The sequence below is a fragment of the Miniopterus schreibersii genome (assembly GCF_964146895.1).
Source record: "Miniopterus schreibersii genome assembly, chromosome: 5".
Lineage (NCBI taxonomy): Eukaryota > Metazoa > Chordata > Mammalia > Chiroptera > Miniopteridae > Miniopterus > Miniopterus schreibersii.
In genome coordinates this window covers 70,340,241-70,359,174 of record NC_138106.1, presented here as the reverse complement: position 1 = coordinate 70,359,174, position 18,934 = coordinate 70,340,241, and the positions used below count along the sequence as shown (strand labels likewise).

The following is an 18,934-nucleotide window of genomic DNA, read 5'->3' as shown; positions in this document are numbered from 1 at the left end:
GAGACCCCACTGGGCCAATTCTGTTGGTTTAGGCGCTGACCCACAGTGATTTAGTTACTTCTCTGGAGGTGGGGTTAAGACAGTGTGATTGTCATCTTTACTTTTCTTACCCCCTTTCCTCGACCGAACAGTGACAGCAAATTATTTACTTGGTCGACTGTCACTACGATTTGATTTACTTTAAGGCTTTTGACCATAATTAAATATTATAGCACCAAAGTACTTGTCTCGGGGTAAAAGTTGTGTAATTTACATTCACATCTACATATATTTATAAACATTTTGTTCTCATTCATAACGGTCTTGTTTTGCAAACTGTTTTGGAAGAAAGTTTTACTCTTTTTCTCACCCCGCTTTTTAAAAATTTATTATCTTCGATGTATAGAGTTCAAATCATGTCTGTACCACTTCCTAGTTGTTACCTTGGACAAGTTACTTAACTCGCCGTCCCTTAGTTTCTTCTTCTGTCAAGTAGGGATAGTAATTAAATTAGAGAATATATAAAGGGTTTTGACCCTTTCAGTTTTAATTCAGTTAGTTATTTCACTAAAGTTAACAGGAAGTAAGCATCATCTTTGCTGAAATTTGATTTTTATGCCTTTCCAAGCATTGGAAGGAAAAGGATGGAGTTGAAAATTTCAGGTAAGTTTTTAAATACTTTAAATTGTCTTTTGTTTTTTATTTCATTCCTTCTCACCATAAATAAGTTGGCTTGAAGGTGGAAATTGTCTTGGTATAAAGGGTGTGTGTTTTTTCTTTAGCATTGCTCTCTAGTGACTTTCTTGAAAATGTATTTTTTGCTTATTTATTTTGATATTGGCATTCACTGGATTTAGAGGTTCAGTGTCTTTACAATACTTGTTTTCTAACTATGTTTTCCATCTAGAAACCATGTTATTGGTAGCTTTGTATCTATAGGAATTTTAAACTTCTGAAAATTAGGTTATAATTGATCTTTTTAATTTATTCATAGGCCGAAAGTCTTCTTGTTTTATTTTTTCCTGTGGTTTGCTTTTGATATCATTAATGAGCAAGTTGGTTTTGGTTACCTTTAGTTTTAATTTACTTAATCATATAACCCTTAATTGCTGAAATGGCATTGAAATTTTATTTGAGGGCCAGAACATTTTTGGAGAACCTTTAACTACTCTTATTCTATTTCTTGAAATCAGTTTTAAGAACAGATAAATAAATTTAGCCTTTGAAATAGGCTAAATAGTGTCTGAACAGTGACAGTAAATTATTTTATGAAGTTAGCTATTTAAAAAAAACTCCACTACCACCTAAGTATACAAGGAAATAAAACTAAACTGGAAGAACTTAACAAACTTTTATTTTTACATTGCTAAATTATGAGTTAAGTTATACTAACATACTTTTATGCTACCAACTTCTGTGTGAAACCTCATTACATATTTTATAATACTCTAGGTTAGCAATAGATCTGTTCTTAGGGATCCTGTTCTGATTCCACTCTACAGGTGAGCTTTGTGAAGTTCTTTATTGTATTAAAAGTTTAAGATAGAATAAAAGATTACCTGTATTGTTGAATTTTATGCATTGATTAATAAATTCTCACAATATAGTTCTATTTGACAGTAAGGGAACAAGTGGATTATGTAATCTAATTCCCAAATATTTTTTTTTCTTCTTTTTAACATTTGGTTTCCTAATATTTACTAAGGGTAAGGTAATATTAAGTAACTTGCACTCATTAGTAAATGACTTAATTGTGAGTAATCCATAAAACGGATAATAGGCACTTGGGTGGGTGACAGTTAATGAAATATATGGCTTATACACACAATCTTGTGCACTGAAAAGAAAGGCTCCAATTTATCTTCCTCCTTTTAGAAAGAAATCTGAATAAAAATTTCTTGGCAGCTGGTTGTTTGGGTGAAGGGAGAAAGGAAGGAAGGCTTCAAGAGAGGTTCTTGTGTCTTTCACCACAAGGGAAAAAAAAAACCAGAAGACAATAGATAATATAAGTGATAAATTATGCATCCATTCAATGCATTTGAGGGTATATTTCCCTATTTGAGAAACAATACCAGATTTTACAATTTCAAACTAAGGGAATAATCCCTTAGGCTTAAGCTGATTTTTGTGATGATGGATTTGGGAGATTTTAAGTGTTGATTTCCAGATAGTTACATGGTGTAATGTCCACTAACTGCCCCTATCACATCCTCCCTTGATTCTTATTAGTATACTCTCAACAAATGCTTAAATAGAATTGGCTCTTAACTGACATTTAATTTACTTTGAGGATGAAAGGAAGGGGAAATTAATTTTTATTGAGGGCCTACTAATACTCACTCTTAAGGCCTTCAGATAGGCTCTGTTATGCAGGTTTTATAGTTGAAATTAAGGCCTGAACAAGTTAACTGGTCTTCAGTTCTGGTAGGTGGACCAACTGGGATTTGAACCCAGACTTCAATTTCTACTGAAAGGCAGATTAAAATTACAAATAAATTCTCAAATAATTATAAAGTGAATTGTTTATGGCAAGTTGTGCAAAGGAGAAAAATAGTTACTGGATGTACTCAGGGAATCATGGATGAAAAAATTTAAAAGTATTCTTTCATTAGGCCATAGTGTTCAAAATATTTCAAGAAACAGTCTGATTATTAATTCTCTGATTGTTAGTTGCTGTGAACATTTCCCCTATTCTTGAAGACTGTAATAATTAAACTTATTTTTTTGCTAGATATATTGAAATGTTTTGATTATAAATTGATTGTAAACTAAGCAAGTTAAGGTACTTTCGTTTCAGTTCAGTGCTAGAATGACTACAGTGAATGATAAGTATTTCTGGAAACACTTTGATATGTTGATTAAAAGACTTAAACATTGTTTCATACTAAAATGGGGTTAATAGTCATCCCCTGTGGATGTCATGAGTATAAAATGAGAGAATGACCATGAAGTGTTCAGTACTATACCTAGCATGCAGATAGGCTTAAATAGACAGAGGCTGTTAATATTTCTCATGTGAAATCCTTTGAAGGTTTAAGAGGGACTTTTAGAGATAATCTAATCTGTAGGTCACTTATTGTTTGTATCCCACAATAAACATTAGAGGATATTTAGAAATGTTACAATTCTAAAGTTCTGTTATTTAACCAGAAAAGTTAAATGCTTTTGATAAAGCACTAAATGATTTGCAATAGCAGCTACATTTTCTCAGAGATTATGTTTCCTGTAGGGGACATTTGGCAGTGTCTGGAGATATTTTTGATTGTCCTAGTTGAGATAGCTTGCTACTGGCATCTAGTGGGTAGAAGACAGGGATGTTGTTGAACATACAGTCGAACCTTGGTTCTTATATGTCTCCCAACTAGAACAGTTCAGGTCTTGACCAAGTTCACAGAAAAAAATGTCTCGGTTGTTGAACAAAACTTCGGTTCTCGACCTGACAACCCTTTCATTCTACCTGTATGATCAGTCAGGCGTCTCTCAGGTGACAGACAAAAGAGAGAATGCACGAGTATGAGTCAGTTTACTGCTAAACCTCGTTTTGTTAACATCTAAGGAAATTGTGCTGTGAATATTTTTGTGGTTTTTTGCTTTTGTTGATGCTTATTATTATTAAATATAAGTCACCACTGGTCCTAAGAAGGTTAGGGATAGCAACAAAGTGAAAAGGAAAGTTGTAAGGACAACGATAGAGCTTAAAAAAGAAATAATTATAAAGTATGATAGAGGTGTTCGTGTGTCTGATCTGGCCACGGAGTATGGCTTTGCGAAATAGATTATTAGCACAATTTTAAAACATAAAGGGGCCCATCAAGAGTGCTGATGTTGCTAATGTGTGAAAGTGCTCATGAAACAACCATCACAGGCACTTGAGAAAGGTTAAAACAGAATAATTTGGAGGTCTGGAATGGGTTAATTTAATTTACATTATTTCTAACGAGAAAAAAGGATTTGGTTTTCGAACAAATCGCTTCTTGAACAGCCTTCTGGAACAAATTAAGTTCATTTAAAACAATTCTTGCTATTAATTGGAATTATTTTAAATTTACTTTTAATTTTTATAAATGTTTTATGTATACTTAGTTTAAAAAGTCCTATAAGACTTAACGTATTAGGAACTGCATTTTGCTGCTAGTAGAGACCTGTTTTAAGTAGCTTAAACATGACTTTTTACTCATGTGAAAAGTCTTGAATAGATAGTATGGGGATTTTATGGTGGCTTTATCCTCATTGTACCATCTTTTACTCTTTCTTTCTTATCAGTCATCCTTGTCTTCTTATCTCAAGTTTGTCTCATGATCCAGAACAGTTGCTGGAGTTCCAGCCATCACATCTGTGTTCCAAGTAGCACATCAGGGCTTTTTGGGGGTAAGCCAAAAACATCTTGTTCTAAATCTTAGTAGCTATCCCCATCTGCGAAGAATGTTAGAGAATTTTTTTTGTATTTTTTCCCCTGATAAAAACGTCTATGATTCTGTTAGTAAGGAAGGAAGGAAGAAAACAAGAATGGATATTGTAGAGACAAACAGTTCCCCCTCCCCACAGCTTATAGTAAAAAATAGCAGTTCATACACTGTTCCATTCCTTTCCCACATATTCCCCAGAGGCAATTAATTGCAACTACTTAGCTCTTATGATATTTACCTCTGTGGTTATAAATAATTTTTTTCCTAGTTGTAGATATGATCAGTTAGTCTAGTTGATGGAGGAGGTGAAGACTGCTTTACCACCCGTCAGTATGTACACTTTGGTTTTACCCCGTGTTCTCTATATTCCCTTTCCTTCCCTCCAACCCCTTCTTTTTCTGCCCCATTATGAGTTCAGCTTCCCCAGAGAATAGTTTCCATTGATCTAATAGGGAAGGGGATCTGGAAGAGATGTTCAACTGACCTTTCTGTTTTTGACTCTACTTTTACCTCCACTTTTAGAAGTCTGCTGTTTCAGATATCTGAAATTTTTCTGGAGTTCAGCACAAATCAGCTTGTTCCTGAACTCCCTCCCTCCTTTCTTAAATAATAGCTACCTAAATGTTGTCTGTCATCTCTCCTTTTTCATTGTTTTCCTCCTTAATGGGTTTAGATCTTTTAAAACAAAAATAATTTTTACTGTTATTTTATTGGAGTTTTTGAGTAGGAGCAGAAGTAAGTGTGTGTTCAATCTGCCACAATTAACTAGAAGTCTCAAATTAGTGTTTTAGCTCAATAAAGAATGGTACATAGAAAGATAATGAAAAGTATTGAAATTAACTTATAGTGATTTATTTACTTTTGAAAAAAGAGCATCCTACTTCCTGATTTACTCTGTAATGAATATTTTGAGCTAGAAATAATTTCATTACATGAGTATATGTGTTCCTTTTGTTGAAATTATTTTTATTACTAGATTACAAGTTAAAATTTTATTTTTGTAAATTGTTTTCAGAATTTGATACATTTGGTATATTTCCAGTGTTCGTGAAAGGGTAAATTCTATGGAAAGACATTTACTTATTTGTTATAATTAGGAAAAACAAAACAAAATGAACCTTAGATCTTGATGGCTATATTTGGGGAGCTAAATGCTTTCTTGTTGCTTAATGATTTTTTAGGTTGACTTTCAGAACTGAATTACACTAATTTTTTACAGTGATATTATTTGTAATAGCAAATTATTGCAAATAACCTCAATAACCAAAGTTAGGGGAGTTGTTACATATAATGGAATCCTGTATTCTCCTCCTAACAATTGTGTTTATAAAGAATATTCATTCATATGGGAATCTGTTTGTGGTGTAACTACTGAAAAGACACAGGAGACAGGTAATTTCACTTTTGTAAATAAAATAGTCTGAAAAGATACATACCAAACTGTTAACAATGGATAACTTCTTAGTGATCTGTTTATAGCTGAATTTTATTTTTGTCTTTATACTTATTTTTTGTATTTTCTTGATTAAAGCCACGGCCTTTATAATCAGAGGAAAAATAAAGTACAATCAGAAATACATTTTATTTTTTTCTCTCTATCTCAGAGATTGCATATTTTCTGTTAATAAATGTGAGATTATTTTGAATATGATGAAATTTTAACTACACCGTTTCTTAAAAATATTTGAAATACGTTTTGGTTACATGAACTACAGAAGGTTATTTTTAGGTTAACCAATGAGATCCTAAACTTAAGTAACTTATTTTTAAACAGTTTTGCATTAGCTTATGTCCATTATTGCTTTCTAATTACCACCCTTACATTGGCTGAAAAAAAATTTTGTGCAGTTTTAATTTTGTAGATGAAAAGGAGGCGAAATATTTTTAAATGAAGTTAACTGCTTTTAAATTTCTTAATGATACTATCATTTTGCAGTTCTGCCAAATAGAAGTCAGTCACTAGTTGTACTATTGCTTGCCCTAAATCTTTTTCCCCGCCAAAATATGGTAAACCTTAACAATTACAAACAGAAGCAAAGAAGAGAAATTTAAATTAAGTTTTAGAAAGCTTTGGTAAAATATGTATCTGATGAGATATTTGAAAAGATAAAATATGATCAGTAAAATATGGTCAATTGATATGCCATTTAAAATGTATATTAATATATAATGGTAAGGATATTAGGTCATTTAAAATCTAAAGTAATTTATTTAACTAAATATTAATTTTAGTTATGTTGTAAATCAATTACAGTAGTCTAAATTGGAGAGTATTTTTAAGTTTTGTAATTTCTAGTAAATCTAAGATAATCTTTAGTTTTCATGTAATATATATTACATTGATTTCTTGGCTCCCTGTTTCTTTGACAGATCAGTTCATCACTTTAGTAGTATACTCTGTTTAGAATGGATCTGCTCTCTAGGATGAGACCCAATCATTGTCATATGCTTAGAGCCATGGTGGAACACTGGTGGCAACTAAATATCAGAGGAGGTCAATCTGTATAATGTGTTCCGTAGGACCCTAAAGTCCATTGCATTAACATTCTGTACCAGACACTCAGTACTCTCAACTTCAAAGCAGTGGTGAATATGCAAATTGCTGAAAGACTCATCTAAACAGTAAGAAAAGGTGTCGTTGAATGTTAGGGTTGAAGCTTTTTGGTTTTATAAGGCATTGGGCATGTAGTTGTAAGCAAACAGGCATTGTTCTTGTTTTCATATACAGTTATAACTTTGATAAGTTCTGTAAAGAAAAGGTGTACAATGGAGTAGCCCCCCCCCCCTTACCCATGGGGGATACATTCCAAGACCCCCAGTGGATGCCTGAAACCATGAATGGTACCAAACCCTATATATACTGTGTTTTTTTCCCTTTATATATGTACCTCTGATAAAGTTTAATTTATAAATTAGGCACAGTAAGAGATTCACAACAATAATAATGAAATAGAACAATTATAACCGTATAATATAATAAAAATTATGTGGTCTTTCTCTCAAAATATTCTTATTGTACTGTCCTCACCCTTCTTGTGATGATGTGAGATGATACAATGCCTTTGTGATGAGATGAAGTAAGGTAGATACACTGCACAAAGGGATGGTCCGGGTACCGGTGGGAAGGCCCGGGACTGTGCAAGATTTCATCATGCTACTTAGAATGGTGTGCAATTTAAAACTTATGAATTGTTTATTTCTGGAATTTTCCATTTAATATTTTTGGACCACAGTTGACTGTGAGTAACTGAAACTCTGGAAAATGAGACTGTGGATAAGGGAGTCTGGGCACTACTGTAATGTACAATGGAGGCCAATAAAAGACTTGTCTATTTTTGGATTCTTGGGCAAGTTGAACTCTGCTAAGATTCTTTGGTTTAGTTTGAACATGTCGAATTTAAGGTAACTTTCCTTATCCAAGGAGAGATCTTAAAGCTGGGTCTGCAGAATCCAGAGCTTAGAAGTGAGGCTTGTCATCAAAGCTGTGTGGATGCTATTTCAAACCATGTGTGTGAATGAGCTCACATACAGAGAGATAATACAGAGTGGGAAAAGAATACCTAGAAGTGAAGCTTCAGGAACTCCACATTTAAATGGCCTTGTAGGAAAAGTTGAATCTTCAGATGAAATCTGAGAAGGATTAAAGAGGTTGGAGAGCCCAGCTGGCGTGGCTCAGAGGTTGAGCATCGACCTAGGATCCAGGAGATCGAGGTTTGATTCCTGGTCAAGGCACATGCCTGGGTTTGGGGCTGGATCCTCAGTAGGGGGCATGCAGAAGGCAGCGGATCAATGACTCTCTCATCATTGATGTTTCTATCTCTCTCCCTTCCTCTTTCTGAAATCAATAAAAAACCTTTAAAAAAAAAAAAGATTGGAGAAAACCAAGGAACCTGTGGAGTTAAAGAAGACATGGGAAGGGAATGTTTCAGTATAGAGTGAATGGTAACTGGCATCAAAAGCCATTGAGATTGAACCATTGAATTACACGGAGTTCTTTGGCGACTTTAAGCAGAGCTGTTTTGATGTAGTGATGGGAGCAGGAATCAGACTGGAGTAGTGTAAAGACTGGGAGGCAAAGAAATAAAAACAGTAAAGGAGAAGGGAAAATATGGATGGGAGATGGAGAGGTTGTGAATTGGAGGTGAGGATTTAAAAAAAATTGGTGAGAATTTGATATCATTAAAATCTGATGAGACTGATTAATTCATTTGAAAGGATGAGGTAAATCTACAAAAGCAAGAAGGGTTAATGTATAAAATTTTGAAAAGGGAAGAAGGACAAGAGTTAAAGCACAAATGGAGGGGTTGCTTTATATTGGAGCCTTGAGGTAGGAGGAAATTTCATCTGTTGAGAGTACCTGAGTGTGGGTGGAGATTTAAGGTGAATGGAGGTCTAAAATGGTAGCTTCAGCTTCGCCAGGCGTGGCTCAGCGGTTGAGCGTTGACCTAGGATCCGGGTGATTGGGTGATTGGGGTTTGATTCCCGGTCAGGGCACATGCCTGGCTTGCGGGCTCGATCCCCACTCAGAGGTGTGCAGGGGGCAGCCGATTGGTGGCCGATTGGTGGCTCTCTCATCATTGATGTTTCTCTCTCTCTCCCTCTCTTCTCTCTGAAATCAATAAAGATATACTTTAAAAATAAAAATAAATAAAATGGTGGCTTCATAGATAGGTGGATTGAATTGACCTACAAAACCATTTGAGTGTGCTGATTATGAATGTAGGATGACCACTAGTCTGTTCTTTTGTTCAGCAGTGTTTATCTATGTAGGAGAAGGCATGGAGAACATGATGAGTTACAGTCATTCAAGGTTGAACAGTATACTGTAATTGACCAAGCTCATTTTCTGGTAAAACATAGTATAATACAGAGAAATAAAAGGAGAAAAGATAGAGAAGAAAAATAAGTGGTTCTATCAGTAGATATTAGTAGATAGGTGCACAACATTGCTTTGTGTACTGTGAAAAAATGTGTGTATATATATGGATATATATAATGTCCCAATAAATCATGTACAAAGTTTATTAATATGTATTTCATAACGAGTTTACTAAAATTAACCAGTATATATTTTGGCTACCCCAAAGCTGAAATGTTCTAAATGCTCACTAATCACTGTTCCCAGTGATTCATTGTGTGTGTGTGTTTTTAATATCTGGAAGATTATTTTATTGGAATGCTCTATTGATGTATATAACTCATATTTTTACTGTTTTCCACATATCAGGTATGTGATAAGTCCTTTACCTGTTTTATCTCATTTAATCCACTACCCCACAGGATATGTGCCATTGTTCTCATTTTACAGATCAGGAAACTAAGATGAGAGAGATTAAATGGCTTGAGTAAGTAAACATAGCTAGGATATGATAGTCAGATTGGAGTCTGGCCAGCCTGACTGTCCAGCCAGTGTACTTAGCTGTTCCAGTATACACACATATCATTTTGTATCTAGGAATTTGCATTTGGTATCTATTGGAGCATCTGTGCATATCTATTAGACATATACTAAAGCGGTTATTGACTGAGTAGAAGTGATTTTTAAAAAGACTCAAGGCAGCAGAAGCTAAAGATGTTCATGGATGTAAAAGAGAGAGAGGAAAAAAAATCAAATTTCAGCTTTCAGAAGTTCTCTTAAGAAGTGAGTCTCAACTGCCCCCCCCCCAAAAAAAAAACACACTTGAATGGGATATACATACTTCTCTCAGAAGCAGTGGCTCACTATATGGTTATTCTTAAAATGCAAGAGTTATGATAATTACAAACCAGTAGAAGTTTTTTATGTTATTTATCTTGTGTTCTTGAAGAAGGGTTTGGCATATATTTTAGATGGCTGTCTTAAATGATTAAATTTTAAAGTTTCAGTCTCTCCATAGTATTTAGATTTAACCTTGAAAATCTGGAAATTTTACGAATCCAGAGTACAGTGGATGTACATTTTTAGACTTTATTATCCTTTCACCATGCTTTGAGAATCTTGCCAATGATCTCTCAGGTTATGAAATTCATTAGTAAAGTCTAAAATTTATATTCCATGCTCATGAGAGTGTGGTGAAATGGATATCTATTTTCAGCGGGTGGGAATAAAAATTGCCACAACTTTTCTAGACCATAATCTATCAAAATATATTAGAAGTGTTAAAAATAATTTGTACCTTTTGACTTAGTAATTTTCCTTATACATTAATTTCTGAGGAAATATAAATTTGGGCATAAAGCTATATACATCCTAGCATTAATTATAATTAATGAAAGGAATGAACTGAAAATGAAAAAGCAACCAGAACATCTAAAATAGTTTAAAATTTCTCAACCTTTATGAACTAAAATGTTATTCAGCCTTAAAAATAATGTTTTCAATGACTAGGTAATGACCTAAGAAAATGTAATAGGATAAAAATTAGGTGGAAAAATGTGTTTGTAGCAGGATTATACAATTTGAATTTAGGCTGGTCCATTCCCACTGTACTCACATGTGGATTTTAGAGGAGGAAAGTGCTGTAAGGAAAAATCAAATGAGCTGCTTCTCCAGAAACAGGATTTCTTGATGATAATCCTTAGGAGCCATTCATATACTTCTGGAAGTCTGTGAACTCTCTGAAATTATTTGCAAGAAGTTATATTTGCATTTCCTTGGTGAGCAGGGCTAAGGTTTCTTGTTTGTTTTTTGTTTTGAACAGAGTTTCCTAAGAATTTCAAAACTTGCTGAACAAACACAACCCAACAATCCAAACACTAAAAGATTATGGACCTTTGCTGTAAGCTATTGTGATATGAATAGCGCTGGCTGTTTTTGCAAATAAAATTTTATTGGCTTATACCTCTTCATTTTTATATTTTCTATTACTGCTTTCAGGATACAGTAGGGCTGAGTAGCTGGGATGGAGAATGTATGGCCCATAAGCTACTTTCTGGCCCTTTAAGAAAAAGTATGTCAGCTCCTGTCCTAGATTCTAATTTTTTACAACAACTGTGAGATAGGTACTATTTTTATCTTCATTTTATGAATGATGCATCTGAGACTCAGAGAGGTTAAACAACTAACATCAAGTTACACAGCTAGAAAAGGGAAATACACCAAGATGATAATAGTGGTTATATGTGGGAAATAAAATGATGGAAGATTTCATATATTATTCAAATTTACTTAGTTTATAAGTGTACCTAACTTATAAACTAAGAGGGGTGAACATTATAGAAAAAAATAGGTAGAACTGAATTGTGAAAATCTTAAAGCTTACTCATGCTTTCTTATTATTTTGATTTCCTACCATGTTATCTGTTTTTATAAACTTAGAATATATATGAAATTTTTATGTCCGTTGTTGGCACTTAACTCTTACTATTCAGTGCCTTCTTAACTCTTGATTTTATGAAAAAATAAGAAAGTATTCTATTTATAGTTTCTATAAAACTTTCTATATTAACTGAAGCCATTTTGTCCTTTAACTCTTGAGATTCCTTGTTCTTTTTTATATTTTGAAGTTAATGTCAACACTATTAAGTGCTAATTATTTAATAAGTGCTTATAAATGCTGCATATGTGTCTGTGTAATTTATGTTTTCTTAATATCAGGTGAATTATTCTTAATTATTTTAGGCATAGATCTAGATAAAGTATGATAAAAGTGTTGTATAAGGTAATCCCAAAAGAAAAATCTGATGTACTATGTGAAAAAATTTGTCCTAATCATTACAGGTGATTTAGGTGGAACAGATCACAAACCCCTGCCCTCGAGGAGCTGAATCATCTAGTTAGGGAGAAAAGGCATATCTGACTGCTGCATTTACTGTTAAGGCCTTGATCCAAACCACAGTCATCTATCCCTGGATTATTTTATCTCCTTGCTTCCAGTTTTTCTCAGTTTATTTTCCACACAGCCAAAGTGATCCTTTTAAAGACATGAGTGAGATCTCTTCTAAACCTTCTGTGCTTTTCTATCTTAGACTCAAAGCTCACATCCTTAAAATGGATAGCGGGACTTTTTGATCCAGCTCCTGATCTAGCTCTTTGACTTGTCTCCTATTACTCTCTGCCTCCAGTACTTACTTTCAGTGACATTAGCATTTATTTCCCCCCTTCAACTTGAATGAGTATGCTCCTGCCTCTTGACCATTGCACGTGCCTTTTGTTTGTCTGTCAGAAACACCTTTCATTTGGATATCTGTATGGTTTGCTCTAGGACCTTCTTCAAGTGTCCTTTTATAAGAGAGATGGAGGCCTTCTCTGAACACTATAGATGAAGATAAAGTAGCATCCCACCTCTAGCATTCTCTTTTCCCCTTACCTTGTGTTGTATTGTTTTCCAAGGTACTTATCACCATCTAATATATATTTTTTACCTATTTTTCTTCAACTAAAATTGAAAGCATCAGGGTATTTGGTACATAGTGAGCACTCAAAAAGGTTTGAATAAGTGAATGAGTAAATATAAATAAACCCTAAAACAGGGAATCGGTGATTAGTTCCACTAAAACAGTGTATACTGATTCCTCTGAAAGTTCACTTGGAGAGATTACAGTACTTCTAATAGAGATAATTTGGGAAAGTTTTAGTGGATGAGATAACATTTGAATTGAGTCTTAAAGAATTGTTAGTGTGGCCCGGCCGGGCATGGCTCAGCGGTTGAGCATTGACCTAGGATCCAGGAGATCGCGGTTCGATTCCTGGTCAGGGCACATGCGGGCTCCATCCCCATTCAGGGGTGTGCAGGAGGCAGCTGATCGATGACTCTCTCATCATTGATGTTTCTCTCTCTCTCTCTCTCTCCCTTTCTCTCTCTGATATCAATAAAGATATATTAAAAAAAAGAAAGAATTGTCAGTATTAAAATGTAGGCATGGAAAAGGAAGTGGTGTGGGTAGGAGGACATTATAAGCAGAGAAGATAACTTGTGAAAAGGTAGATGGCATGGTGTATTTATGAATGGGGGTAAGTTAATTGTCTAGAGTTGTGATTCTTTAAAGTGTGATTCCCCCGAACAGCTGGAGCATCACCTAAACACCATTAGCAATGTAAATTCTTGGCCACACTCCAGACCTGTAGAATCTGACACTTGGGCTGGGGCCCAGCAATCTGAGTTTTTCATAAGCTTTCCAGATGATTCTGATGCATTCTAAAGCTATAGAACCACTGGACTAGAACATATATTCAGAAAAGTATTTGTGGGTATTAAGATTTAAAAAATGGACTGGTCCAGATCTTGGCTTAGGAATTTTAATTTGTAGGAAGATCTCCAGGTTTAAGGGCAAAGCAGTGACATCATCAATCTTAAGAAATTGTTTTAAGATAGAATAAAGGAGGTAAAGAATGAGAGCCTAGACAAAAAAGGAAAGTGATTGGAGTATTTCAGAAAATGAGCAATTGAGGGCCTGGCTGGGTAGTGGCAATGAAAATAAGAGATACAGGAACAGTTTCAAGAAATATGGAAATGAAGTAATTAGCATCTGGTTGAATATGGAGACAAGGTACAAAGAATTTTATGAAATTGCATTAGGTTTCCAGTGTAAATGTCTGGGAATATGGTGGTAGTATTAACAGTAAATGGTAGACGGGATCTAAATAAATGGGAGTTTTGACTATCAGATTTGAAGAGGTAATGTATTCTAAAAAAATAAAAAGAACAGAAATTGCTAATCATTAGCCATAATGAACATTTTTATTAATCTTGAGGATACTCACCCCCATTTAATACCAGTGTATTTTCAGGTAACTGATGAAGAAGTTGATCAACATATAGAACTCAAAATTTCTTTCCTTTTTTTAGAAATACTTCAGTACTTAGAGTATAAGGCTTTTAAATAGATGCTGCTTCTGTGTTTGAGAGTTAATTTACCTATGATAGCTTTTAAGTTTAAAATGTCCGTTCAGGTTCTAATTTGGAGGCAGGGGACCAAATGTCAATAAAAGTAATAGTCTATCTAATTTGACCAAATGAATTTCTGCCGTTATCAAGTTCACAAAGCGAAATTAAAATCTAGAGTCCAAAGAGGTTAAGTTCCCAAATTCCTCCCTTCCCAGGATATTGCTTAATCAGAGCCAATGGGTTTGTCACATGCCTCTATGGTTATAGTTGGGGATTTTCCAGGAGCTGTAGCTTGGGTTGTTTTCCTTTGATTGGGAGTGGCTTCTTTTGTACCTCTAAAGGAGAATTATTTGACCCCAGTCTGTTTTGTAGCTTGCTTTTTTAAGAATCAGGAAGGTCAGTAGGATAAACATTTATTACTGTACCCAGCCTAGTACCCATTAGATTTAGAAACACTAGTAATTCCTTGAACTTAAGTACATAGTACAGTTAACTCACATTATTATTGGCAATAGGTTTTGGTGATATTAGGGAAGGTGGGGGCACAGAAAACGTTACCAAGTCAATTTTGGTTTCAACCTCACCAGGGTGCCAGTAAGATGTGCCAGCTGCCAAAGTCTATAATTTGTACTTAAGTTTTACTGGGAAAATTCATCAAGTGGTTAATTGTGCCACTTTATGTTTGCCATATTTTTTGTGGGGTGGGAGCACTTCATCTAAATTTATCTACTTCCTTGAAAGTTGTATCTGAATTTCTGTCTTGAAAAGTGTACAAATTTCCATGGCTGGCAGCCTCAGGCACCATGTCTTACTTCATGTTTCCTCCTTTAGATTTCCTTCGTGTTAAAAGGTTTTAATTTCCATTTCTTCTGTGTTGTCCTGGTACTCCTGTGCTGCAACAAGTATGGATTCTGTTTAGTACTCCAGCTTCTATACTGCCTCTTGCAAAGAGTATATCACTTACTTCTAGTGTATAAAGCTCAAAGCACAGTCTCCACATCCTCATTGTTCTGTCCTTGTCTGTCCCTCAACCTTTTCAGTCCTGTACTACCTTGGTTGTTGCCATTCCCCCTGAAAATTTTAGGCCTACTGAGCTAAAATCACTCCTGTTATGCCCCATATTTATATAATTTGGATAATCATAAGCAGGTACATAAAATAAAACTGCTTTTAATGTTTCTGATGTCCGCTCTGAAGGAGCCCACTGAAGGCAATATCTCTTCTGCCGCTAGTGCTAGTTTTTTGTTTTTTTGTTTTTAAATTCTGCTTTTAACTGTTCTAGGCCTTGCATAATTCTTTCTACTTCTTTGACAGTGTAAATATTCCTTTTTGTCACATTTCTTTCAGTAACAATTTGATACACCATTTCAGATAAACATAACTTTTTTGTTTACATTTTGTTTTGTTTTTTGGTGGTTTTTTTTAGCCTATTCTTAAGTTGGACTCTCCTGTCTTCCTTTTCATTTCTCTTAGCTTTTAGGCCCACGTTTTAATATTCTTCAATTATCTCATATAAGATCTCCTGTAATGTCAGAGATGAAAGTCAGGGAATTCTGAATTCATCAAAAAGCATTCATCAGCGAGCAGCTTTTGCCTACTCTCATCTCCCTGACTAAAGAAAATCTTGCCAGCTTAACATCAAACCTAGGATTGACCTCCTTTTTTTTTCTTCAGTGGGGCATTTCCTTATTCACACCCAGAGGCCTAACTTTGAGTTCCTGGGGCACTTTGCTTTGTGATACCACACCATACCATACACTGCCCTCTGTAATAACCATAGGCAGTCCCTGACTTACAGTGGTTTCACTTACAATTTTTAAACTATGTGACAGTGCAAGAGCAATATGCATTCAGTAGGAAACCATACTTCGAATTTTTAATTTTGATCTTTTCCTGGGCTAGTGATATGTGGTAAGATAGCCCTCTTGTGATGCTGGGCAGTGGCAGCAGGCCACAGCTTCCAGTCAGTCATGTGGTCACAAGGTGAACAACTGATACCCTACAGTCTCCTATGTTGCCAGTGCTTTTGGATATTGTGTACTTTTAGTACAGTACTCAGTAAATTACATGAAGTATTCAATACTTTATTATAAAATAGGCCTGTGATAGATGCTTTTGCCCAGTGGTGGGTTAATATAAGTGTTCCTGAGCACATTTAAGGTAGGCTAGACTAAGCTATGATGTTTGGTAGGTTAGGCGTATTAAATGCACTTTTGACTTACAGTATTTTCAACTTACAATGGATTTAACTGGATGTAACTCCATTGTAAGTCAAAGAGCATCTGTAGTAATTTGAAATGCACCTGAAATGCTTCACGTATTTGAAAGTAATCTTCCAGTTTATTTTTATTCAAATTTGTACAAACTTTGCTACTTTATATAGCAGTCTCAGTTTTCAAGGTGTGGTTTTTCACTTGCTGCTGTTAGGGACTTTCTGTTTATTTTTTTAAATTACTTTTAAAAAATATATCTTCATTTCAAAGAGAGGAAGGGAGAGGGAGAGAGAGACACAGATAGAAACATGAATGATGAGAGTTATTGATTGGCTGTCTCCTGCATGACCCCTACTGGGGATCAAACCTGCAACCCTGGCATGTGCCCTGATCAGGAATTGAGTCTCGATCTCCTGGATCATAGGTTGATGCGCAAGTGCTGAGCCACACCAGCCAGCCTCTTTAAAAGAGCATCTTGCCATAGTTAGATTTCCATTCTGGTTCATTCTGAGATTTCTATCCTACAGTTACCTTCTATTCCTCTGTTAGGTAGCTTTGGAACCAGTCACCCTTCCTTCCTAATGAGTAACAACTAAAATACTCCTTCCCTCCCCCGAATTTCATCTTCAAGAACACAAAAATTTCTTTTTTAAATCTATCTAGTCTAGGTTCTTAGAGTGAACTTATCTTAAGGGACCCCTTCTCTTCTGTGTTATTCAACATAACCTTTTTTTTTTTTTTTTTTTTAACTCTCCCACTGTTATTTTAATTGTAAGTATATCATCTTTTTAAAACAAGTTTAGTTCTATTTTAGGCTGATCAAACCCAGTACCTAAAGTTAGTGTTTGAGGCATAGGCCTTTTAAAGTTCCCATTTGGTCTTTGGATTTGCTATAATTTCATTGAGTTTTTCTTCTGCATAAGAAACTGATTTACGCCTATATAATAATATGCCCTTCTTTATCCGTTCACTTGATAAAATCCACTGGCCATCTTTGTTGAATTCAGATAAAATCTTGACATCTACAGCTTTGATTAGGTTTATGTTTTTATCAATCTCAGAAACTACTTGAGACCATATTATAAAAGTGACTCTAGAAGCCTTTGGACAAGTCACATGAATCTACACTTGATCTTAGCCAAAAGGCCAAGAAGCAATAACAAGTCACATGAATCTAAGAGCTGCTCCTTGAGTACAAAATTAAGAGAGGGACAGAATTAGATCAGCTAATCTAGGACTGATAACTAACAATTTAAAGGCTAGACATTCACACACTAGTGTTATAAGAACCATGTGGAACTTGATGAACTTTCCAATTTAATCCTCTGGCTTAGAATCATTGTTGAAAAACAAGACAGAAGGAACAGAACAAAAAAATTTCCACCTACCAGTGTCTTAAAACCTATATGACTGTAAGACATTTTAAAAAAATCAATAATATAATCAATGCCTCAGCCATACCTGCAATACCATCTGTGGCCAGGCCATTCTAAATTGAAGTTGGAGGCAGAGTTCTGCTTGGTTCACCCTAGTTAAGATACTATCATGCACACACATCTGGATACCACTAGCTACGGGCACACAAACAGATAGGTTCACCCCACATTTCCATTTGATGTTCAGATACATTTCCTTATGCTTACATTTTGGGCTTCCCTTGTCTATATGTCAGTTTTAATGTTTATGAGGGAAGTGCTTGATATATTACTCTCCCTAGTGAGTTTGGAATCAAATGAAAAATTTGGGATCAAAATTTATCTAAAGCCTTTAAAAATGAGCCTACAACTTAACTTCTTTGGACCTACTTCAGAGGAAAGTTGGGACGTGAAGCAGATACTCAGGTAGTCCATGGGAGATCTGCCTGCCTCACACCACCATATGGATGCAGAGAACTCAAAAAGGAAGTTGGAGCCTTCTGGGAGTGATATTCCTGCCATGTATGGCTGGTAGTTTTGACTAGATAATCATGAAGATTCCTTTTAATAATAAGATTATTGGAATATTAAGATTTGGAGATGCTTAGTTACTTCATTTTCCATTTTGTTAAAGGTTTAGTCTTACTACATTTACAGAACCTATTAAAGACCTTAATGTTATAGAAATATTAACTTGAGTATTGAGCTGACCAAAGAATATGCTTTCTTGAGCGCCCAAAAGAACTGGGTTTTAGGTTGCTTGCTACTAAAGATTAGCTCTTTGCAGATTTCAAACAACCTGAACTTACTAGAATCGACTTCTAAATCATCTTGTTGTTTTTTTAAAATATGGCTTTAATTTTAGAGTTTCTTTATATGATTATCCTGATAGAAAAGGTGAAATGACAAGTGACTCTTCTTTTTTCAAATAGAGCTTTTCTTTATCATCTTGATTCTCAATGGAAAATGTGTGTGTGGGGGAAGAATCCTCAGATATCTGTTCAGGCAAGAAGCATTTTATTTGTATTGCTGTATCTAGGCTATGCTTAATTTGTCAGTAAGTATTGAACTAGTTGAAATACATCAGTAGCTTTTGAATAGATTTTATTTGGGAG

General features: G+C 34.8%; 1 protein-coding gene across 2 annotated transcripts in view; it reads left to right on the top strand.

The window, feature by feature from the left end:
* ZNF654 (zinc finger protein 654) overlaps positions 1 to 18,934 on the top strand; it is a 79,529-nt gene that overhangs the window by 871 nt on the left and 59,724 nt on the right. The gene's annotated exons all lie outside the window — the stretch shown is intronic.